At 44.5% G+C, this 24,828-nt stretch overlaps 1 long non-coding RNA gene across 1 annotated transcript; it reads left to right on the top strand.

The window, feature by feature from the left end:
* The first annotated feature begins 240 nt into the window (after positions 1-240).
* LOC138736902 (uncharacterized) lies at positions 241-23,220 on the top strand. Its single transcript, XR_011340650.1, has 3 exons — positions 241-324; positions 22,707-22,799; positions 23,142-23,220. It is a non-coding gene; the product is annotated as an uncharacterized lncRNA (long non-coding RNA).
* The last annotated feature ends 1,608 nt before the right edge of the window (positions 23,221-24,828 follow it).

The following is a 24,828-nucleotide window of genomic DNA, read 5'->3' as shown; positions in this document are numbered from 1 at the left end:
TCAATGTGTAGCAACTGTGTCGCAATCGAAAGGAAGAACGAGAAAATGATCAGACGTAGTCGAGTCAAAGTTCAGTAAAAGTTGTTTCTCAAACAATCACCTACAGCTTTTTAAAACCCTGCACGTTCCAAATGATGTCATCGCATTGTGACTTCATGACATCACTCAGAACCTCCTGAGCCAGTTCCGTTAAGCCTCTGGTCAGCCGCTACATGCACCGCCTCCCCCCCCCCCCCCACCCCAGACAGGCAATGGGCAGTCATCTGTGCCTTTGCATCAGAGGTTGTGGCAAGGTCGAGATGACCGGTGATAAGACAGTCAATTGTAAGTATCTCTGGATGCCCCCCAATGTCCAGTACACAAGTTATACCATTGTTTTGTAGCACTCTGAAGGGGCCCTCATACAGCCTCTGTAAGGGTGGTCTGTGTGAACCTCTACGCACAAACACAAACTCACAGTCCTGGAGTTCGTTTGGGATGAAGGGTGTCATTGTTCCATGCCTTGATGGGGGATCTTGGGCCAATTTTCCAAGCTGCTCCTGCAGTCTGCCTAAGACTTCAGTTGGTGCCACCTCCTGTTCGCGTGTAACGGGCACGAACTCCCCAAGTACAATGAGCGGGGCTCTGTAAACCAACTTGGCCGATGAGAAGCTGAGATCCTCCTTGGGTGTCATTCTTATTCCCAGGAGGATACAAAGTAGTTTGTCTGCCCAATCAGGTCCCTGAAGGCAGGCCATCAGTGCAGCCTTTGGAACTTCTCCACCAGGCTCTTCGACTGCGGGTGGTAGGCTGTCATGTGGTGGAGCTGCATTCCCAGCAATCACGACAAAACGTCCCAGAGTGCGGAGGAAAACTGTAGGACTCTGTTGGAGATGACCTGTGTGGGTAGGCCGAACTGAGATACCCAGGCAGAAATAAAATCTCCAGCGCATGAATCAGTCAATGAGTCTGTCATAGGAATTGCCTCCAGCCAGCTAGTGAATCTAGCAATGATTGTTAACAAATACCTAGACCCTTGAGACACCGGAAGTGGGCTAACAATGTCGACATGAACGTGGTCAAATATGCCCTGCAGTGGCTGGAAAGGCTGAAGCGGCACCTTCATGAGACTTTGCACTTTGGCAGATTGGAAGTCCATGCACGTCTTTGCCCAGTACGAGTCCTGCTTTTTGACTCCGTGCCATACAAACTTGTCAGCTATCAGGCGGACTGTCGCTCAAATTGAGGGGTGGGACAGTCCATGAATAGCATCAAAAATGCAATGTCTCTACGCAGCAGGGATGATAGGGTGAGGCTAACCTGTGGAAACATGGCACAGGAGATTGGCACCTTGTGGTCCAAAGGCTACATCCTTGGTTTGAAGGCTTGTGGCAGGAGTACTATAAGCCAGGAGTTTGTCAACCAGGTGCTGAGCTTTGGCAAGCACCACGTAGTCTACACCCAGAGAAGGGACGACTTGAATGAAGGAGTGGGACAGCGCATCAGCCACCACATTATTCTTATTTTGCAACCGCTGGTTGTAATTATGGGAGATTTTAATTTTCCACATATAGATTGGGAAACACATTCTGTGAAAGGACTGGATGGGTTAGAGTTTGTGAAATGTGTGCAAGATAGTTTTTTACAACAATATGTAGAGGTGCCGACCAGAGAAGGAGCAGTGTTAGATCTACTGTTGGCAAATGGGATGGGTCAAGTGACGGAGGTTAGTGTTGGCGAGCACTTCGGGTCCAGTGATCATAATGCCATCAGCTTCAATGTCATTATGGAAAGAGAGAAATCAGGGCCAAGGATTGAGATTTTTGATTGGGGAAAAGCTAGATTTGAGGAGATGCGAAAGGACTTGCAGGGTGTGCATTGGGACAATTTGTTTTATGGGCAGGATGTAGTAGAGAGATGGAAGTCTTTTAAAGATCAGATTTTGAGAGTGCAAAAGCTTTATGTTCCTGTTAGGTTAAAAGGAGGGGCAAAAGGTTTGAGAGAGCCGTGGTTTTCAAGGAATACTGGAAACTTGGTTCGAAGAAAAAGGGAGGTGTACATTAGATATAAGAAGCATGGAGTTAAGGAGATGTTTGAAAGATACATTGAATGTAAGAGGAATCTTAAGAGAGGAATTAGGAAAGCTAAAAGAAGGTACGACAAAACTATGGCAAGCAGGGTGAAAACTAATCCAAAAGAGTTCTACAAATATGTTAATGGTAAGAGGAAAGCTAGAGACAAAATTGGTCCCTTAGAAAATCAGAGCGGAAAACTGTGTGTGGAGCCTAGAGAAATGGGGGAGATATTGAACAGTTTCTTTTCTTCGGTATTCACTAAGGAGAAGGATATTGGGAGATGTGAGATAAAAAAAGCAAATTGGGTAAATATAGGGAATATAGAGATTACAAAAGGTGTAGTTTTAAGGCTTTTGAAGAATATAAAGGTGGATAAGTCTCCGGGACCAGACGGGATCTTCCCCAGGACATTGAGAGAAGTGAAGGAGGAAATAGCAGAGGCTCTGGCGGTAATTTTCCAAATGTCATTAGATATGGGGATAGTGCCGGAGGATTGGCGCATTGCGCATGTGGTTCCGTTATTTAAAAAGGGTTCAAGGAGGAAGCCTGGCAACTATCGGCCTGTAAGTTTGACGTCTGTGGTAGGTAAATTAATGGAGAAAATTCTTAGAGATAGTACTTATAAACATCTGGATAGACAGGGTCTGATCAGGAGCACTCAACATGGATTTGTGGGAGGAAGGTCATGTTTGACCAATCTGATTGAATTTTTTGAAGAGGTGACTAGGAATGTGGATGAGGGTAGCGCAGTGGATGTTGTCTATATGGACTTCAGTAAGGCCTTCGATAAGGTACCACATGGAAGGTTAGTTAGGAAGGTGCAGTCTTTAGGTATAAATTTTAAGATAGTCAAATGGATTGAACATTGGCTGAAAGGGAGAGGTCAGAGAGTGGTAGTGGATAATTGTCTGTCAGGTTGGAGGCCGGTGACCAGTGGTGTGCCTCAAGGATCTGTATTGGGCCCATTGTTGTTCGTTATATACATTAATGATCTAGATGATGGGGTGGTGAATTGGATTAGTAAATATGCAGATGATACTAAGATAGGTGGAATAGTGGATAATGAAGAAGGTTTTCAAGGATTGCAGAGGGATTTGGGCTGCTTAGTAAAGTGGGCTGAAAAATGGCAGATGGAATTTAATGCTGATAAGTGTGAAGTGCTTCATTTTGGTAAGAAGAATCAGAATAGGACATACGTGGTAAATGGGAGAGCATTGAGGAATACAGAAGAGCAGAAAGATTTAGGAGTAACGGTACATCGTTCCCTGAAGGTAGAAACTCACGTGAATAGGGAGGTGAAGAAGGCTTTTAGTATGCTGGCCTTTATCAATCATTGCATGGAATATAGGAGTTGGGAGGTGATGTTGAGATTGTATAAGACGTTGGTGCGGCCTAATTTGGAGTTCTGTGTGCAGTTCTGGTCGCCTAATTATAGGAAGGATATAAACAGAGTGGAGAGAGTGCAGAGAAGGTTTACCAGAATGTTACCTGGGTTTAAGCATCTAGAGTATAGGGAGAGATTGGACAGATTATGTCTTTATTCTTTGGAGCGTAGAAGGTTGAGAGGGGATTTGATAGAAGTATTTAAGATTATGAAAGGGATAGACAGAGTGGATGTGGATAGACTATTTCCGTTAAGAGGAGGAAAGATTAAAACAAGAGGACATGAGTTAAGAATTAAGGGGCAGAGGTTTAGAGGTAACATGAGGGGGAACTTCTTTACTCAGAGAGTGGTAGCCATGTGGAATGATCTTCCGGGAGAAATCGTGGCGGCGGAGTTAATTGTATTATTTAAGAAAAGGTTGGACAGGTATATGGATGAGAAGAAGATGGAGGGTTATGGGCACTGTGCAGGGAGGTGGGACTAGAAAGGGGTGTTTGGTTCGGTGCGGACTAGAAGGGCCTAATGGCCTATTTCCGTGCTGTAATTGTTATGTTATGTTATGTTATATGTTATATGTTTAATCCTGGTTGAAAACTTGAATATATATAAGATAGGTGGCAATGCTGCGGGCTGACCAGAGATCTAATGCCTTTATGAAGACGAACGTTAGCGGTTTGTGTTCAGTAAAAACCGTGAAGTCCCTGCCTTCAAAAAAATAGTGTAAGTATCTGTCTGCTAGGTACAGCACCCGCAATTCCCCATCGAATTTGCTGTATTTCATTTCCAGAGGGTGGAGGGGTCTACTAAAAAACACTAGAGGCTTCCATTGTCCATTAGTGTACTGTTCCAAGACCTCACCTACTGCTGTGTCAGATTCGTCTATTGTCAAGGCAGTTGATGCATCCATTTGTGGATGGACCATCAATGTCGCCTTTTCTAGTGTGTCTTTGGTCTGCTGGAATGCTACCATTGTCCCTTTTGTTCCCTCAAGTTCTTTGGCATTGCGGGACATGAGGTTGAAGAGGGGTTTCATAATATGAGCTGCAGGGGGTAGAAAGAGATGATAGAAATTGACCATCCCCATAAGTTCTGGGAGTCCACTAATGGTATCAGGCCTCAAGAATTTGAGGATGGCTTCCACCTTGCTAGCAATGGAACAACACCCCGGCTTCTGATCTGATATCCCAAGAACTCAATAGAGGACTGCCAGAATTTGCACTTGGCAGGGTTCACAGTTAGCCCCAACTCCTGTAGGCGGTGACAGAGTAAACATAGATGCTGCAGGTGCTCTCTGTGTGAGTGGCTGGTGACGGGTATGTTGTCCAAGTATATGAAAAGGAAGTCCATGCCATGCCCCTCTGCATTCATCAATCGTTGGAATATTTGTGCAGCATTTCTGAGCCAAAAAGGCATTCTCAAAAATTTGAAGAGGCCAAATGGTATTATGATGGCGGTCTGGGCACATCTTCTGGGTTTACAGGTATTTGGTGATACCCATGCACTGTCAATTTTAGAAAATATCCTGACCCCATGAAGATTAGCTGTAAAGCCCTGTATATAGGGTAAAAGATAGCAGTCTGCAGTGGTAGTGTCGTTGAGATGCTTGTAATCCTTGCAAGGTCTCCAGCCTCCTGTGGCTTTGGGCATCATATGTAATGGGGAAGACCATGGGCTATGAGACCTGTGTATAATTCCCTCCATTTTGTGTAACTCATGTTTTGCAAGCTGCAACTTTTCAGGTGGCAAGTGTTGGGCTCAGGTGTGTAGAGGAGTACCTTGGGTGAGGATGTGGTGTGTGACACCATGTTTGGGTGTGACAGTGGAGAACTGTCCGGAAACTCCACAAGAAGTTTGGAAAATTTGTTGTTTGAGAACTCCACGGTGTCTAGGTTTGGGGCTGGTAGTTTGGCTTTTCCAAGGCGAAAAATCTGGAACATTATGGTGTTCACCAACCAGCTCCATTTTAAGTCCACCATGCATGAGTGGACTCTGACGAAGTTGGCACCCACCAATGGTCGGGACACAGCAGCAAGAATGAATTTCCATGTGAACTTAGAGTTGTTGAATTTCAGTGGTATAGTCCATGTGCCATACGTACGAATCAAACTCTTATTTACCACAGTGAGCACCAGACCCACGCTCCTGGTATGGGTGTCAAAGCCTGAAGGAGGAAGGACACTAACCTCCACACCCATGTTAACCAGAGATTTGCGCAGGGAGTGTTCATCCCAGACATAGAGTAGGCTGTTACCGTGGCCAGTCGCCGTAGCCATTGTCACGGAAACATGATTCTCCTCGTTACCAGTACTCGTGGAGCTTGGGACTTTGGGTGCGACACAGCCTTACTGTTTTGCATGCCACAGAATGTCTGCATGGGTGGCCACTATTCAAGGGTTGTGAAAGTCCTCGTCAGCCAACATGAGGCAGATGACTTCTGGCATATGCTCTTAAAACAACTGCTAGTGCCAACCTATTGTTCATTAACCCCAAAGGGGTGGGGTCCCCGAGGCCATCGACATAGAGAAGCCATGCAGCTCACTTGCATCGTAAGAGACCATAAATCTGGAGAAGGAGGGCCCTTAAGGCTTCATACCTGCTGAGAACTGGTGGATCCTGATGGAAATCCACTACTCGACTGGCCTTGTCCTGATCGAGAGAGCTTATTACATGATAGTATTTAGTGGCATCAACTTCTATCTGTGAATGTGGAACTGCACCTCATGCTGCCCGAACCAAACTTCAGGTTAAATGGTCCAAAAGACAGGCAGTTTGAGTGAAATCGCTGCTTTGTCCATGTTGGGTCCAAAATCCGTTTGGGCCCGTCGGGGTCACCAATGTAGCAACCGTGTCCCAGTGCGAAATGAAGAAAGAGAAAATGATCCGACGTAGTTCCATGCAGCTTTTTAAATTCCGTGCGTTCCAAATGACATCACCTCATTGTGACGTCCCTCAGAACCTCCCGAGCCAGTTTGATTAAGCCTCCGGTGAACTTATAGGTTGAAGAAACATTTAACTTGGAGCCAAAATTTAATTTGCAGCTTCCTTCAGGATTGAATTTTTTTAAGGAAGTAACATAAAAGGTCAACGTGGGCAAAAGGATTTTTAGAAAGCTTTAAGAAAAATTTCCACAAGGTAATCTCATCAAAGCAATTCAATCTTATCCAATACAAAACAATAAATTGGATACAAAATTAGCTCAGTGGCAAGAAGTAAGGGGTAATAAAAGCAAAGGGGCTGAAATTATTGTAAGAAACAACAGCATCAGTAGTGAGAAAACAGTTTGATGATTTTTCATTTGAACGGGGAAAGGTAATAGATCAAACATATTTTAAGCTGAAGTATAGAGGGAGATTGTAGTGAAGAAAGAGACATGGTGTTGACTAAGAGAGGGTGATAATTGGAGCTGATAAGTCAGGAAAATATGTATATACAATTACTGAGAAGAGAGGGGGAAAAAAAAGAGCTGGAACTGTGAGAGACAAGATATAGCAGTTGCTGTAAATCTGATATTAAAAATCCAATCAATTCCCAGTGGGTTCATGAAGAGAAGAAAACCAAGTTACTTAAAGGTTGATGACCCTTAATCAGAACCTACTAGATACAAACTAAAATGTTATTGGAAATTGTTCAATTCGTTGATCATCAACTCCCAATGGCAACGTTGTGCCAAGATGAAAGATGAAATACCATTCCTTCAGCTTGAATTGGCATTTGTTTGAATGATATAAGACATTAAAGAAGAGGTATAAGAAACAAGTGGTTACACTGATTAATATTAGAAGCAACTTTCATTTATTATTTCTTTTTTTTATTTTAGATTTCAATTTTTTCTGATAAAATGAATGGTTGTAGCCAACCACTACAAAGAAACACATACACACAGTGTGGTAGGTTAAGCTCACTCCTTTATTAGGGCTGGAAAGGCTATTTTTATACTGTTCAAGTTCCCACCGTTTTCTGATTGACTGAGTCACCCATATGAATAACAATAGCGGGTGGGAACACCTATGCATATGAATGCCCTTCTTCCCCAGCCTGTTTCTGCTGAGTTAGCTGGGCAGCTTGACCAATGCCATTTTAGGGCTGTTGGTCTGATGCTACCCCAGCTTCTACTCCTGCCAGTTCGTTGTCCTGGGAGTCATTTTAGTGATCTCTGTCCGTGTCTGCTGCCGCGCGATGTGCCGGCCCGATCTCCGCAGTTGTGTGCTGTCACATGACCTCCCCCCCAGAACTGGCGTTACAGTCTATAGTGTTCGTAGGCATAGTCCCCAAAGTCTTTTGTGGTCTGCCTCTGCGTCAAGGTGTTGGTGACTCCATGGGTTCTGCTGGGTCTGTGTGGGCAGGCTTGAGTCTATCTGTAGTGAAGACCTTTAGTTCACCACCAATGTCCAGCTCAAAGGTGGCTCTGTTGTTCCAGATGACTTGAAAGGGATCTTTGTATGGCTTCTGCAGTGGTGAACGATGGGATTCTCTCTGGGGATTTTGGACTTGGCTTGTCTGTGTCTGGAGGGTGAGATCGGAGCCAGGCTACCGACCTTTTCGCGCAGCCTTTCCAGGAAGGTGGTTGTCTCCTCCTGCTGTCCTCTGGTCTGTGGAACAAAATCCCATGGAACCGTGAGTAGGGCTCCGTAGATGAGTTCAGCAGAGGATGTGTGGAGGTCTTCTTTCGGTGCTGTTCGGATGCCCAATAGTGCGCATTGTAGCTCGTTCACCCAGTTGGAGCCCTTGAGTCTGGTCATGAGGGCGGTCTTGAGGTGCCTGTGGAAACACTCCACCATGCTGTTGGCTTGCGGGTGGTATGCCATCGTATGGTGTAGCTGAGCACTCCACAGGTTGGCAATTCGGTGCACAAACTGCAGGTGAATTGTGCGCCTCAGTCAAAAATGATGTGGCTGTGGAAGTACGAATCTTGCCAGGACGAGAGGAGTGCTTTGGCACAGGACCTGGTGGATGTGTCGGCCAGGGGAATTGCTTCTGGCCACCGAGTGAAGCTGATTACTGTGAACAGGTAGCGGAAACCCTGAGAGACTGGCAAGGGTCCCACTATGTCCATGTGAATGTGGTCAAATCTGCGTTCTGTTGGCTCAAAAGACTGTGGGTGGACAATGGTGTGTCGCTGTACTTTGGCTGTTTAGCACTGTGTACACACCTTGGCCAACCCCCAGTCTTGTTTCTGCAATCTATGCCACACATACTTGCTGGGCACCAGCCGGATCGTAGTCCTGATGGATGGGTGTGCCAGTCCGTGAATGTAGTCAAAAACTCATTGCCTCCATGCTGTTGAGATACTAGGTCGAACCTGCCTGGTGGCCACATCGCACAAGAGGGTGGTAGTACCTGTGCCGACTGGAACATCCTGAAGCTGAAGGCTTGTGACAGCGGTCCTGTACTGTGGGATTTTGTCATCCTGCTGCTGTGCCTCTGCCAGTACTGCGAAGTTCAGCCCTTTGACCAGGGAGTGGATGCTGTGTCTTAACAAAGCATCCGCGACCACATTGTCTTTGCCTGAGATGAGCTGGACGTCGGTGGTGTACTCCGAGATGTAAGACAAGTTTCTCTGTTGGCAGGCTGACTGGGAGTCAGAGATTTTAGCCAGGGCAAAAGTCAGTGGTTTGTGGTCCGTGAAAGCCGTCAACGCCCTTCCCTGAAGAAAGTACCGGAAGTGGCAGATGGCTCAGTACAGCGCCAGCAGGTCTCTATCTAAAGCACTGTACTTTAGTTCAGGGGGCCGCAGATGTTTGCTGAAGAAAGCTAGTGGGTACCAACTTCCTTCTATCTGCTGCTCCAGGACTCCACCAATCGCTGTTCCTGAGGCATCGACTGTGAGGGGTGTGGGTGCATCTGGTCTGGGGTGGGTCAGGAGTGTAGCTTTGGCCAGGGCTTCTTTGGTTTCCACAAATGCACGTGCGGATTCGTTGTCCCAGGTCAGGTCCTTCTCCTTGCCGGACATCAGGATGAGCAGAGGACGCATCACTAGGGCAGCTGCTGGGATAAACCTGCAATAAAAGTTTATCATCCCCATGAACTCCTGCAGACTTTTGGTTGTACTGGGTTTGGGAAGCTGCGGATGGCCTCTACCTTGTCGGGCTGTGGTGTGGCCCTGTCCTTTGTAATCCTGTGGCCCAGAAAGTCGATGGTGTTCAGGCCAAACTGGCATTTGTCTAGGTAGATGGTGAGGCCAAACTCCTGCAAACAACTACAGAGATTTCGGAGGTGCTGAAGGTTTTCCTGGCGGGTTCTACTTGCTATGAGGATATCGTCGAGGTAGATGAAAGTGCCATCCAGGTCTCGGTCTACTGCATCCATCAGTCGCTGGAATGTCTGTGCCACATTTGTGAGCCTGAATGGCATCCTCAGGAACTCAAACAGCCCAAATGGAGTGATGATGGACGTCTTAGGGATGTCATCAGGATGCACCACGATCTGGTGATATCCTCGCACGAGGTCCACTTTTGAGAATATTGTTGCCCCGTGCAGTTTTGCCGCAAAATCCTGGATGAGTGGCATGGGGTAACAGTCCAGGGTGGTGGCCTCGTTGAGCCGGCGATAGTTGCCACGTGGTCTCCAGCCCCCAGTTGCCTTAGGCACCATGTGCAGGGGCGAGGCCCATGGGCTGTCTGATCATTGAACAACATCCAACTCCTCAAGCTTACGGAAATCCTCCTTGGCCAGTCGGACCTTCTCCGGGGGAAGTCGTCTCACCCTTGCGTGGAGAGGTGGGCACTTGGTCAGGATGTGATGTCTGACGGCATGTCGAGGCATCTCCACTGTGAACTGAGGGGAAAGGATTGCCGGGAATCCCGCTAGCACCTTGGAGAACTCATCCTCCGAGCTGTGGACAGAGTCCAGGTGCATTGCCGGAAACCTAGTGCCCCTCAATGCAATGATCTAGTAGGTCTCGGTGTGGTCGTCGTTTACCCTTAAGGTCCACTAGGAGGCTGTGGGCTCACAGGAAATCCGCTCTGAGGAATGGTTGTTCCACTGTGGCCAGCATGAACTCCCACGAGAAGTGACTGCCCTCGAACTGCAGCTCAGCCCTACGAGTGCCATAGGTCCTTATACTGCTGTTTTGGCAGCCCTCAACATGGGTTCCACTAGCCTGCGCCTAGTGTCCAACCCTGTCGGGGGCATCACACTGATGTCTGCTCCTGTATCTACCAGGAAGTGTCTGCCGGACAGGCGGTCCCAGATGTACAGGAGGCTCTCTTGGTGGCCAGCCGTCATGGCCATCAGCGACGACTTGACCTTGTCATTTTCCTGGAACTCGCAGGGGGACTGGCATTGGCAGGCCTCGGTGCCCCATCTCCGGTGGTAGAAGCACGATCTGTCACTGGACTTGCTCCTGACTTCTCCTCTGCTGTTCCTTGCTTGGGACTGCTCTGGTCCGATTGCTGGACTTCTTTACGAGTCCCACAGTAGCCGAGCACTTCTGTTTCTGTTTCTACAGTATGTCTGCCCATGATGTGTTTTTTCCGGGGGTCAGTGAAATCTGCATCTGCCAGGAGCAGTTGGACGTCTTCAGGCATCTGTTCCAGGAACACCTGCTTGAACATGAAGCCGGAGTGCTCATCTTCCAGGAGGGCTAGTATCTCATTGATGAGTGCTGACATGGATCTGTCTCCAAGCCCATCCAGGTGGAGCAAATGTGCTCCTTGCTCTCGCAATGAGAGTCCGAATGTCTCGGTTAATAGCTCTTTAAAGGCAGTCTAAGTGCCTTTCGATGATGGCCTGTGGATAAAGTTTCCCACTCTGTCTGCAGTCTGAGGATCTAGGGCGCTGACCACGTGGTATTACCGGGTGGTCTCTGCTGTGATGCCCTGAATCTAGAACTGAACCTCTGCTTGGTCGAACCACATGCCGGGTCGAACTGTCCAGAAGGTCAGAAGCTTCAGGCCGACTGCGCTGACTGCTACTTCGTTATCCGTCACTGGGTTTAGATGCCGTCTAAACCCGTCGGGGTCACCAATTGTAGCCGACCTCTACAAAGAAACTCACACATACACAATGTGGCAGGTTAAGCTCACTCCTTTATTAGAGCTGGAAAGGCTGCTTTTATACTGTTCCCGCCGTTTTTGCTGATTGATTGAGTCAGTCACATGAATAACAATAGCGGGTGGAAACATCCATGCATATGAATGCCCTTCTTCCCCAGTCTGTTTAGCTGAGCAGTTTAATCAACACAATTTTATGGCTGTGGTCTGATGGTGCCCCATCTTGTACCCCCACCGGTTCGTTGTCCTGGGAATCACTTTAGCGATCTCTGTCCGCAACTGCTGCCACGCGATGTGCCAGCCCGATCTCTGCAATTGTGGGCCGCCACATGGTAATAGTTGTCTGGTGTTTTTGTTACTGGACAGCTGTTACCAGTGAGGTTTCACAGTGCTCAGGACTTGTAGTCGGATACTTTTAGTATATATACATTACTCATTATGAACCAAAAATTTTACCATAAGCTGTTACTAATGAGGTTTCACAGTGCTCAGGACTTGTAGTTGGATACTTTTAGTATATATACATTACTCATTATGAACCAAAAATTTTACCATATCCCATGGTATTGTAGGGCATTCAGTATTAGTGCTTCACGTATCAAACAGGCTGCAAACCAAAAAAGAAATCCTAAAATATTTGTTCACACAAACACATCATCTTTTCTAGCTCCATGCTGGATGACATCATCAAAGTCACAACAAATTACTTAAATATCAAAGTAACTCTGCTGCATCTAGCTCTGTCACCACCACCATCAGTACTGGAGCACCACAGGGCTGTATTCTTAGCTATACACCTATGACTGTGTGGCTCAGTACGACAATACCATCTACAAATTTGGTGATGATACCATGGTAGTGGGTTGCATAAAAGGGGCTGATGAGTCAACATTTAGGAAGGAGACCGAAAACTTGACTGAATGGTGTACTAACAACCTTGCATTCAGTGTAACCAAACCAGGGAGCTGATTGACACAGCCCAGTACATCACAGCTCTGACCACCATTGAGAAAACCTACATGGAATGTTGCCATCACAGAGCAGCAGCAATCATCAAGTATCCATACCACCCAGGACATATGCTGTTCTCACTACTGGAGTCACCACAGGACTCCCGCCACCAGGTTCAGGAACAGTTGCTTCCCCTCCATCATCAGACTCCACAACAACAAATTCAATTAGAGACTCATTTAAGGACTCTTACTTTGCACATTCTTTCTTATTAAATACTTATTTTCTGTACTTAACAGTTTGTTTACACTTCCTTCTTGTTTACATTTCTTTCTTTTCTATATGTATCTTTACTTGAGTATAATTTTTTGCACTACTGATAAGTAGAAATTCTGCCTCGCCTGCAGGAATAAAAGAATCTCAGGGTATTTGATATCATATATGTACTGACAATAAATCTGAACTTTGAACTCAGACCTGAACTGTATGAATATGTGGGGAAATATTTATTTATGTTTTCGACTGTTGACAAACTCAAACCCTTCCATCAAATCACCTTTGTTCTCCCAATGGTTGGAGGAACATGCCTACATCAAGCAAGGAGTAATAAATAGTACAAATGGGCAGGATGTGCCAATCAAATACTCACGTGTTTTAAATTGGGATTATAAGCAGAGAGAACTCAAAGAAAGGGTTTAGGCTGCAAGGACTTATCGGCAGAAAATCCTAAGTAGTTACTATGGTAATTTTTGTCCAAAATCATTGACAATTCAAGAATAAATAAAATTTAACTTTGAAAGAGTAGTGTACAAACAATTTACAAAGCAATTTGGCCATCTGTGTAGAGAGTGAAAGGGAGAGATTTCAGGAGTTAAGCTTCAAGTGATGTAAAATGCAGAATTAAGAGGATATACCTTTGGTAAATTCATGTAACATCATATGCCATATTATTTAGAATCATGTAGCACAAAAACAAGCTCATTGGCCACCATGTCTCCCAAGTGGAACCTTTCTGAAATTTGTGTAAACCTCATCTACATATGGCCCGAATCAAGACATTTTATTACCTCCTCAAAAGTTCAATCAGATTGGTCAGCCAAGATTGGCCATTGACAAAGTTAAGCATGCTATCTCTGATTAGTCCTAGCCTTCCCAAAAGTTATTAATCCTGTCAATCAGAATTTTTCCAACAATTTCCCTAATACTCAAGTTCGGCTAACAGGTCTGTAATTACCAGGTTTTACCCTGCACTGATTCTTGTAAGAGAGACCAATAAAAAGGAGAACTCAAGAGATTCTATGACCATTTTAAGAGAAAATAAGTCACTTTAAGGACCCGTATCGTCATCTCTATGTTAAGTCATTGGAAATGAGTGAGGTCTTAAATCATACATGCAAGGGCATTCAGGAAAGAGAACAGTGATGATCTAAAATATATCAACAGAACTTGAAAGGAGTCTATAAAGTTGGATGTTTTGGGAGCACCTAATCAAATCTATCCTGGGATATTGTAAGGCTGGTGGGGTAGAAGTGGTAGAGATTTCAGGGATCTTGGCAAAGATTTTTGTATCATCCTTGGCCATAGATGAGGTACCGGAGAGGCTAGTGTTGTGCCTTAATATAAGGGCTGCAAGACAAGCCAGGAACTATAGACAAATGAGTCTAACGTCAGCGGTGAGAAAATTACTGAAAGGATTTCCAAGAAACAGGATCGATCTGGATTTGGAGAAGCAAGGAATGATTATGGGTAGTAAGCATGGCTTTGTGCATGGTAAATCATCTCTCATGAATGTAATTAAGTTTTTAAATTGATGAACAAGAAGATTGACAAAGGGAGGGATACAGATACTGTCCAAGTGAAATGTATCATTTCTTTTGACAAGCTACCGCTGTAGAGCTCGTTGAAAGAAGCAAAGACTTGTTGATCCAAACCAAGGCTTTTATTAGCAAAAGACAGGAGCTCTTAACAGGTGGCCGACCAGTCCGGAATGATCCGACCTGGCTAGGGACACAACCCTTTAAGGCCCAGACAGCAGGCGTGGCTAAGCTCTCAGCCAATCGCTGTAAGCACAGTCATTACACTCTAGATACTGTAACTATATACATTGGTGATAGGTCTGTACTATCACAACCGCATAGTAGGCTGAGCCAGAAGGTGAGATCACAGAGGAGCCAGTATTTAAAGTGAGCAGGAAGTATACAAGCACTTTGACCCTCATCCACGTTTCCTCTGAACTCTCTATTTCTCTCTTTTAAAATCCTCTCTCTCGCTGGCTAAGTATCCCTTTGCAAACATCCTCTCGCAATCAACCTTACAAGTTCCTGTCTAATCCCATCAAAATGAGCTTTGCCTCAATTTAGCACTTTAACTTGTGAAGCAGTCCTATTCTTTTGCCACAACTATTTAAAAATTAATGGATTTGTGCTCGCTGGTCCTAAAGTGCTTCTCTCAGTCATTCGCCCTGCTTCATTTCCCAAGAGGTCTATTGTTCTGCCCTTCGGTTAAGATAATCTACTTACTGTTTGAGAAAACTTTACTGAATACATTTAATATTAGTCCGAGGTGACAACTGGCTCTGGCTGCAAACCCACTTTGCACTTTGGAATTCCAGCTCACATTCATGTGTAGGTCAGACACACCATCAGTATTTCCGAACAATTGGATGTCAGATTAAAGGCATCGTGGTTAGCAGGAAATAAATTAAATTTAGGAATTAATCAATCATGTACAAGATGGATGGAAAACTTTATAGGAGGCAGCAGAGTTCTGAATGACTAAGTTTACAGAAAATAAACCAAGTGTGGTCCAGCAAATTATGGGCAATGCCAAAATTATGTCAACCTGAATTAAGTATAACTTCATGAAGGGACTCAGGCCATTGTGAGAGCAGCAAGTGTCGGGAACCAACCTTTGGTAAGTGTATTTTCTTTCTTTTTAAAACATTTTTATTGAGTTTAATGTATAAACTTGCATACAATATTCAGTGAGATATATAACCAGTCATCTCATATACATGTAAAGAAAATTAGAAGGAATACTATAACATTAGCCAGTTCATATGAAAAACAAAGCAATTAAAATACCCTTAATGTATATAATTAAATCCATTTTCCTAATTATTTGGGTTAAAAAAAGATAAAAAGAAAACCTATAAAACTAAAACTAATCTACTGCCTCCCTCTAATCAAAAGGAAGTTTGGAATTAGATAGTGACCTCTAGGCATCAGGTGGCGAACTCCCGGTCTCTTCAGAGTTCTTAATTCTTCCAACTATAATAGTATTCCAAGAATGGGCTCCACATCTTTACAAATTGAAATTTTCTATCTTTAATATTGTACCTAATTTTCTCCAAACTTTAGTAAGACATTACATTATGTAACTGCTCTGCATGGGTAGGTGAAGAATCATCCTTCCATTTCAGTAAAATTGCTCATCTGGCCATCAGCGTAGTTAAAAAGTAAAACCTTTTCCTGAGTGCAGACAGAGCTATATCTGGTTCACGCGAAAAAACAATCAGAGCAATTAAAGGACAAGGCTCTATTTTGATTTTAAAATTCATGGATAAAGTTTGGAAAATGTCTTTCCAAAAACTCTCTAAATTTGAGCATTCCCAAAACATGTGGATCAGTGAAGCTTCAAAAATTGTGCATTTCACACATAATTGATCAATATCTGCATAAAACTGAGATAGTTGAAGTTTAGATGTGTTTTCTATGTACCACCTTAAATTGCAAAAGGCAATACTTTCCACAAAATTAAGAATCATTAATCAAGTTCTCATCTGAAAAGGTTATATTCAAATCTCATTCACAATCATTCCTAATCCAGCCATTGATCTTAAATCCAATAATTCATTGTAAATATATGATATTAATCCACCTTGAAAAAAAATTGCATTTTAAAAGGGAGTGGAGGGCAATTTAAGGGTTAAACACAACGGTGATTGGTCGAAGTGACAAGTAAAAAGAGGGGAAGTTTAAGCAGAGCAGCCAGTGTAGAGCTGCCAGTGTGTGAGAGGCTTTGGCTCACGAGATTTCCACTTGTTTCCAGTCAGGTAAGGCCAGCTAAGACTTTTGCAGTTAAACAAGAATAGTTAATGGAGTCAGCAGCTATGACAGTGGAATGCACTGGATGCACGATGTGGGATACAATTGTCCCTGATGACCACACACGCAAGAAGTACATCCAGCTACAGCTCCTTAGAGACCGAATTAGGGAAATGGAGCTGGGAGAACTCTGGATCATTGGGAAGCAGAGGCAGCGATAGAGAGGAGCTTCAGGGAGATAGTGATCCCCAAGTGTAGGAGGCAGGTGGCTGTGTGACTGTTAGGAGAAGGGCTTGGGCAGATAGTACAGAGCACCCATGTGGCTTTTCCCCTCAACAATAAGCATATCATTTTGGATAATGTTGGTGGGGTGGGGGGGGGGGGAATGATTTACCAGGGACAAGTTGTAGTGGTCATGTCTCTGGTGCAGAGACTGGCTTCTCGGCTCAGAAGGCGGGTGGGGAGGGGGAAGATGAGAAATATGATGATTGGGGATTCGATGGTTATGCAAATAGATAGGAGATTCTGTGAATGAAATCAAGGCTCCCAGATGGTATGTTGCCTTTCAGGTGCAAAGGCCAGGGACGTCACAGCATTCTGGAAAGGGAAGAGGAAAAGGTGGATATCGCGGTCCACATAGGGGCTAATGATATTGATTGGAGTAGGGAATAAAATAAATAAACTTAGAGGATGGATCAGTACTCAGAACTACTGTTGAAGGAAGGGCAGTATTGGCTGATGCAGTTATTGGTGTTTAGGTGCTTTAAAAGGAATAATATGAGAGGTAAGAGATGGGGGGGAGAGTAACATTACTGGTCAGGGATAGTATCACGACTATAGAAATGGAGGATTTTGCAGAGGGACTGTCCACTGAGTCAGTGTAGGTGGAAGTGAAGGATGTTGCAGAGGGACTGTCCACTGAATTGGTGTAGGTGGAAGTGAAGAATGTTGCAGAGGGACTGTCCACTGAGTCGGTGTAGGTAGAAGTGAAGAATGTTGCAGAGGGACTGTCCACTGAGTCAGTGTAGGTGGAAGTGAAGGATGTTGCAGAGGGACTGTCCACTGAGTCGGTGTAGGTAGAAGTGAAGAATGTTGCAGAGGGACTGTCCACTGAGTCAGTGTAGGTGGAAGTGAAGGATGTTGCAGAGGGACTGTCCACTGAGTCGATGTAGGTGGAAATGAAGGATGTTGAAGAGGGACTGTCCACTGAGTCGGTCCAGGTGGAAGGGAAGGATCTTGCAGAGGGACTGTCTACTGAGTCGATGTAGGTGGAAGTGAAGGATGTTGCAGAGGGACTGTCCACTGAGTCGGTCCAGGTGGAAGTCTGAAATACAAAGAGAACAATCACTGTACTGAGAGTCATCTTTCGACCTCTCCACACCACCCCCCCCCCCCCCCCCCCCGCTCAAATAACTCTTGGGACATTGAGGAAGAGATAAGCAGGCATATTTTGGAATATGCAGGAAATACAAGGTTGATAAGAGAAACTTCAACTTCCCTATTATTGATTGGAACTTCCTGACTGCAAGAGGGGGCTGAATTTGTCAGGTGTGTTCAAAAAGGGTTTTAGACACAGTATGTGGACCAGCTGATAAGAGCAGAGGCCATACTGGATCCAATTCCAATGGTTTGGACTGGACTCTGTGTGGCTGCAAAGGCTGCGTAAGTGCTGGAGGTGAATCTATGGACATTTGGTGACTATGGGGGACTCTCTTTTGCTTCTCTCTCTGACTACAAGTCTGACTGTAAAAACTGTCAGAGGTGAGAAGGCAATTCCTGCCGAATATGACACTGTTTTCTTACTATGACAATAAATTGAAACTTGAATCTTGAATTCTGGGTAATGAACCTAGTCAGGAGGTGGACCGCTTGGTGGGTGAGCATTTTGGAGAAAGTTACCACACACCCTGAGCTTTAGCTTGGCTAAGGATAAGGATAAAAGCAGACAAAATGGGAAAATGTTTAATTGGGGAAGGGCGAATTACAATGGGATGAGACAGGAACTAGTAAGAGTAAATCTGAAACAAGATGTTCAAGAGTGAAAGCTCAGAACTAATGTGGAGGAAGTTTAGGGACCATTTGTTCTGGGTTCAGGATAGGTTTGTCCCACTAGCAATGGGAAAATATGATAGGAAAAGGGAACCATGGTTGACAAAACAGGTGAGGCAGCTAGTCAAGAGGAAGAAGAAAGCATATATTAGTTATAGGAAACAGGAAGGACTCATGAGAATAGGGTAGCCAGGAAAAAGCTTAAGGAAGTTCTTAGGAGAGCTCAAAGGGGGCATGAGAAGATCTTGGTATGTAGGATTAAGGCGAAGCCCAAGGGGTTCAATGCATATCTGAAGAACAGAAGGATGATGAGAATGAAGATGGGACCACTGAAGGATGAAGGAGGTAACATATCCCTGGAGGAGAAGGTTGGGGAGGTCCTAAATGAATACTTTGCTTCAGTATTCACAAGAGAAAAGGATCTTGCATCAGGGTGAGGTCAGAATAGAACAGTCCTATGTGCTGGATAATGTTGAGATTAAGGAAGAAGTAGTATTGGAGATAGATGCATGGAACTGCCAGCATTCCTCATCAATTTCCAATATTGGTGTCAAAAGAAATTAATTTTTCTTTTGTTGTCTTCTGCAGAGCTGAAATGGGGTATTTTATACAAAAGGATGCATGACAGACAGACTTGAATTGGCATGTAAAAGAAATGATATTTTCCTATTTCCCATCGTGATGCCAACAGCTCTAATACAGGCTTTAAACAGCCTGTTAGAGGAGCCATTGTTTTTTTTTTAAATCCTGTAACCACAGTAGTATGTGCCCAAGGTAGAGGCATCTGTGCTGGGTAGCAGATCACAAAGGGTTACAGACTCCGAGGAAGCAGCGGACTGGCATAGAACACCAGAAATTGGAGAACACCACCTGTTGAGAAGAAGCCTGGGAGACAACCCTATAGACACAGGCTGCAGAACTTTGACCTCAACCTTGAATATGCTCCTTTGAATCAGACAACATCTCCTACAATGCATTGTATGGGATAGAAAGATTAGAGCTATCTCAAAATTCTTCAAAAAGGCATACTGTTTGCAATCTCCTTATGACTCCACTATAGCCATCATCTCTCATCCTTTTGATAACTCAGCTATAAATAAGCCACCAATTTTTTTTTATTTTACTAGCTGTGATCAAAACAATGATAAGGTTTACCTTTTGGTCCCAGCTGAATTATGGACTGGATAAGCCAATGGCAACCATGCTGATATTCTTAACACAGTTAAGAAAAAAATATTGACTTTCCATAGACTTTCTGTAACTGCACACTTGTTTGTAGAGTTCTACCAAAATGGCTGAAAATCAGGTCACGATTCAGTGACTTTGGGTCTTGGATGGTGCTACTAGCTTTTTATTTGCACCTTGTTTCCAACAAAATTCCATTTCCCTCAGATCAGGCTAAGCAGGCCTTGAGACCAGCAGATTCCTTAACTGAATAGCTTGGCTAGATAACTTGTAACCAAAGAAAAGACAGCATGACACCATTTCTTGTCAATGATCTGCCAGAATTATAACCCTAAACAAGACCGCGAGCAAAACCTTACACAATTTCAAAGCTCAGATTTATTGCCAGAGTACATATATGACATCATATATAACCTATAATTCTTTTTCCTGCTGGCCAGGCAGAATTTATAATCAGTAAGACTTCTGGTTTGATTTCTCATACATCTTTGAACCAGCAGGCCTCAAGCACTGCACCCCCCATCTCACCCTGGTAACAATGTAGAAGACCAGAAAGACTTGAGAGCCCACTGAATGTATATAAATGAAGTGATCGCTATTCTGAATTTAATAGCTATTTATTTAATTAATGTTGTAAAGGTGTAAAACTATGCAGGAACAAATGTGATCCACAGCACTGATGTGTATCTAGAGTTCAACTTTATTTTTCATTTTAGCTGATTAAAATCTGGAAAAAAAAACCTACCTGGAAAAAAAAAAATTATTTTCACAAATTAAATCTCTCGTCTTCTGGAATTTTCAGTCATTTTGCTTTAACACTACTGCGTATTGTTTTCAAATTGTGCACTTAGTTCTCTCACTAATTCCCTATGGTGGCAAGAATTTGATTTTTTTAAAATTTGCAGCACAGTAGAAGCTGATTCCAGCCATTTAAGTAAACAAGTGCCACCCAATTAATCTAAACCTACATTTTGGTAGGTGGGAGGTAACTGGAGGACCTGGGAAAAGTCTACGTAGACACCTGGAGAATGTACAATCTCCTTATAGACATCGCTGAATTTAAATCAGCATCGCTGGTGCTGTACAAGCTTGTGCTAACCACTACACTAATCATGCCACCTCTTGGTCAGACTTCCTTTTCGTAGGCAGCATCTCAGGATCAATAATGTCTTGTTTTCTGGAATGGCAGAATGGACTCAATGGTTCTTAGGTGGAAACATAGACCCATAAACAGAACAGGAGATGTTGGATGGGGCTGCAGGTTGTGAGTAATGTGGGGCTTCTGTGCTCCTGATGCATGGATTGGCACTGTTGTAGGTTTATTGGTTAATGTCATGGCTTGCATGACTTCATGGAAATTAACTTTTGTTGGCAGCTGAATTTGAGGAAGTGTTCTACCTGTAATAAATTATGGAATTAGACTTCAGTGACTGGTACCACTCTGTGCATTCTCTTTAAAATTGTCATACTGTGAAGATCATCTCCACCATGCTTCTCAATTATTGAAATGCACAATGATTCAGGAAGCAGCTCTTGGCCACTGGCAGGACTCTGGTAATAACTTTAATCATGGCAGTCAACAGAGACTGTACCACAGTCAGACTTGTCTCCTTTCTTGAAGATGGTCATGGTTATGGCAGCTCTTCAGTCTCAAGGTAAACCTAATCTTCTCAGATGTGAATGATGAGATGGTGAATTTGTGACTAAGCTCTTCACCATTGAGCTTCAGAATTTCAGCAGAGATATTGTCTTCTCCTGAGGCTGAAGCTTTGTTATATTTGGGTTGATATGATTACCACATACCTATGGATAGGATTGAGGTGGAGAGGGTTAGAACTTTCAACATACTGGGAGCCCATCTTTCAGAAGACCTCTCCTGGAGCCAGCATTAAAGCAATCAACACCTCCACTCTATAAGCAGTCTGAGGAGATTTGGCAAGTCGTTAAAAACTCTATCAAACTTCTGCAGGTGCAGCCTGGAAAGTATGTTGACTGGTTACTCCTGTCTGGTTTGGGAATTCAACAGCCCAGGAATGCAAACTGCTCCAGAAGATAAATATAGGCAGGCTCCAACCTCCCATCCATTTAATGCATCTATATGAGGCATTGCCTCAAAAAGACAGCCAACATCACAAGTACCCCCATCACCATGGTCAAAGCCTCTTCTCACTGTTAGCTTTAGGCAGAAGGTACAGAAGATCAGTACCTCAAGGTTTACGAAGTTTATTCTACCACATCAAACAGGCTCTTGATCATCCCCTTATTACACTGATCAGAAACTTCTCTGACACTTCAAAAACAGCCCTTTTCACACTGGCCAACCAGTAGATTGGCCATTCAGTGAACTGGTTAAGGAAGACATTTTTCATTTTCACGTACTGTGTCTTGTCACATTTACCACAAGTCATCTCTGGACAAGGCATCCTAAGTAATGTAATATTATGTGGAAGTGACATCAACTTCTTTTCTACAATGGCAGATGTCAGTTTGATCACTTTGTCTATCATGAAAGGTGTGATTATGTCACCGGACAGACAGGTTTTATCAACATCCTCATATACAAGCTGGTACAGACAATAACGGAGCCTTCTTGAGTGTCCACCTGCTTGTAGGTTGAATAATTTCATTGATATGTTGCGGATAAACTTGGAGGGATTTGAGGAGTGCTGAGCTGATTAGCCGGTGGAGAAGATACCTCCTTATCTTGCGGTATCTTGAATGGATGAATAATAATAGAAGAATGTGGATGAGGGTATCCAAGATTGTTGACGGCATGGAAATCCCTGCACATTTGATTGAAGTCCCCAGCTACCCACTGAAGTTGTGGCTGATGAAGAGTTTCACACAACGCCACATTCCTAATCACTGTAAGCGCAAATTCAACCATGAGCTGAGCTCTGCTCAAATGGTTGTGAATGCTTTTGGACAGCTTAATAGAAGAATGTGGAGGGGCCTGTGTTCTAGTTGAAGTACTCGAAAAATATGATTATTAAGAGTGGTGTGAGAATCTTAGAAATACTCAAGAGTACTTTTGAATTTATTCCAGGGATTCTCAAGCCTGAGCTGAGGCATAAGAGCACCAACTGCTGAAAGCCTCAGATCTGACATGCACTGGCTCGGTGAGAGTATGCCACCCCTTGTGAGTATTGATCAATTAGTGTTCTCTTTGGTGTGGTGTTTCCACTGTATGTTGAGGGAGACCCTCACTAAATGTTTCATTGACCTACAAGTGGAGTTCATCTTCAGGAGACAATCAATGCTTTTGCAAAAGGTGGTGCCTATCCAATGAGTGCTGGTGCCCTCGATGCCACACATATTCCCATCATTGCCCCACTCGATGACCCAGCAGCCTACTACAATCAAAAAGGGAGGCACTCCATTATTCTGCAAGCTGTTGTTGATCACAACTGCCAGTAAGTATCATGCCTGAGTTATAAGTATTTGACTTCACTTATGGTTTTCCATATGTTTGTGTTCCCAGCTTCACAGATGTGTATGTAGGTTGGCCTGGTTGCACCCATGATGCTCAAGTTCGACAGAATTCATCCATTTACAGAAAGGCTGAGGATGCAGGCAGTTATCTAGTCCCCCATGAAGTAAGTGAATATGATGAATGCTAATGGTGATGCCTGCAACATGTGTTTGGGAGGATCTCAAGCATGAGAGAAATGCCTTCAGTTGTTTTTGAAATGAGCATATCTATGTATCTTTTCTTTGGCTTGGCTTCGCGGACGAAGATTTATGGAGGGGGTAAAAGTCCACGTCAGCTGCAGGCTCGTTTGTGGCTGACAAGTCCGATGCGGGACAGGCAGACACGGTTGCAGCGGCTGCAGGGGAAAATTGGTTGGTTGGGGTTGGGTGTTGGGTTTTTCCTCCTTTGCCTTTTGTCAGTGAGGTGGGCTCTGCGGTCTTCTTCAAAGGAGGTTGCTGCCCGCCAAACTGTGAGGCGCCAAGATGCATGGTTTGAGGCAAGATCAGCCCACTGGCGGTGGTCAATGTGGCAGGCACCAAGAGATTTCTTTACCTTTTCTTTGGTGCACCTCTGTCACAGTGGCCAGTGGAGAGCTCGCCATATAACACGATCTTGGGAAGGCGATGGTCCTCCATTTAGGAGACGTGACCCATCCAGCGCAGCTGGATCTTCAGCAGCATGGACTCGATGCTGTCGACCTCTGCCATCTCGAGTACTTCGACGTTAGGGATGAAAGCGCTCCAATGGATGTTGAGGATGGAGCGGAGACAACGCTGGTGGAAGCGTTCTAGAAGCCGTAGGTGATGCCGGTAGAGGACCCATGATTCGGAGCCGAACAGGAGTGTGGGTATGACAACGGCTCTGTACATGCTTATCTTTGTGAGGTTTTTCAGTTGGTTGTTTTTCCAGACTCTTTTGTGTAGTCTTCCAAAGGCGCTATTTGCCTTGGCGAGTCTGTTGTCTATCTCATTGTCGATCCTTGCATCTGATGAAATGGTGCAGCTGAGATAGGTAAACTGGTTGACCGTTTTGAGTTTTGTGTGCCCGATGGAGATGTGGGGGGGCTGGTAGTCATGGTGTGGAGCTGGCTGATGGAGGACCTCAGTTTTCTTCAGGCTGACTTCCAGGCCAAACATTTTGGCAGTTTCCGCAAAGCAGGACGTCAAGCGCTGAAGAGCTGGCTCTGAATGGGCAACTAAAGCGGCATCGTCTGCAAAGAGTAGTTCACGGACAAGTTTCTCTTGTGTCTTGGTGTGAGCTTGCAGGCGCCTCAGATTGAAGAGACTGCCATCCGTGCGGTACCGGATGTAAACAGCGTCTTCATTGTTGAGGTCTTTCATGGCTTGGTTCAGCATCATGCTGAAGAAGATTGAAAAGAGGGTTGGTGCAAGAACACAGCCTTGCTTCACGCCATTGTTAATGGAGAAGGGTTCAGAGAGCTCATTGCTGTATCTGACCCGACCTTGTTGGTTTTTGTGCAGTTGGATAATCATGTTGAGGAACTTTGGGGGACATCCGATGCGCTTTAGTATTTGCCAAAGCCCTTTCCTGCTCACAGTGTCGAAGGCTTTGGTGAGGTCAACAAAGGTGATGTAGAGTCCTTTGTTTTGTTCTCTGCACTTTTCTTGGAGCTGTCTGAGGGCAAAGACCATGTCAGTAGTTCCTCTGTTTGCGCGAAAGCCGCACTGTGATTCTG

This window comes from Narcine bancroftii, chromosome 6 (genome assembly GCF_036971445.1).
Source record: "Narcine bancroftii isolate sNarBan1 chromosome 6, sNarBan1.hap1, whole genome shotgun sequence".
In the NCBI taxonomy this organism is placed as follows: Eukaryota; Metazoa; Chordata; class Chondrichthyes; order Torpediniformes; family Narcinidae; genus Narcine; species Narcine bancroftii.
Note: the sequence above shows the minus strand (reverse complement) of the source record. Positions and strands in the feature narration are given on the sequence as shown.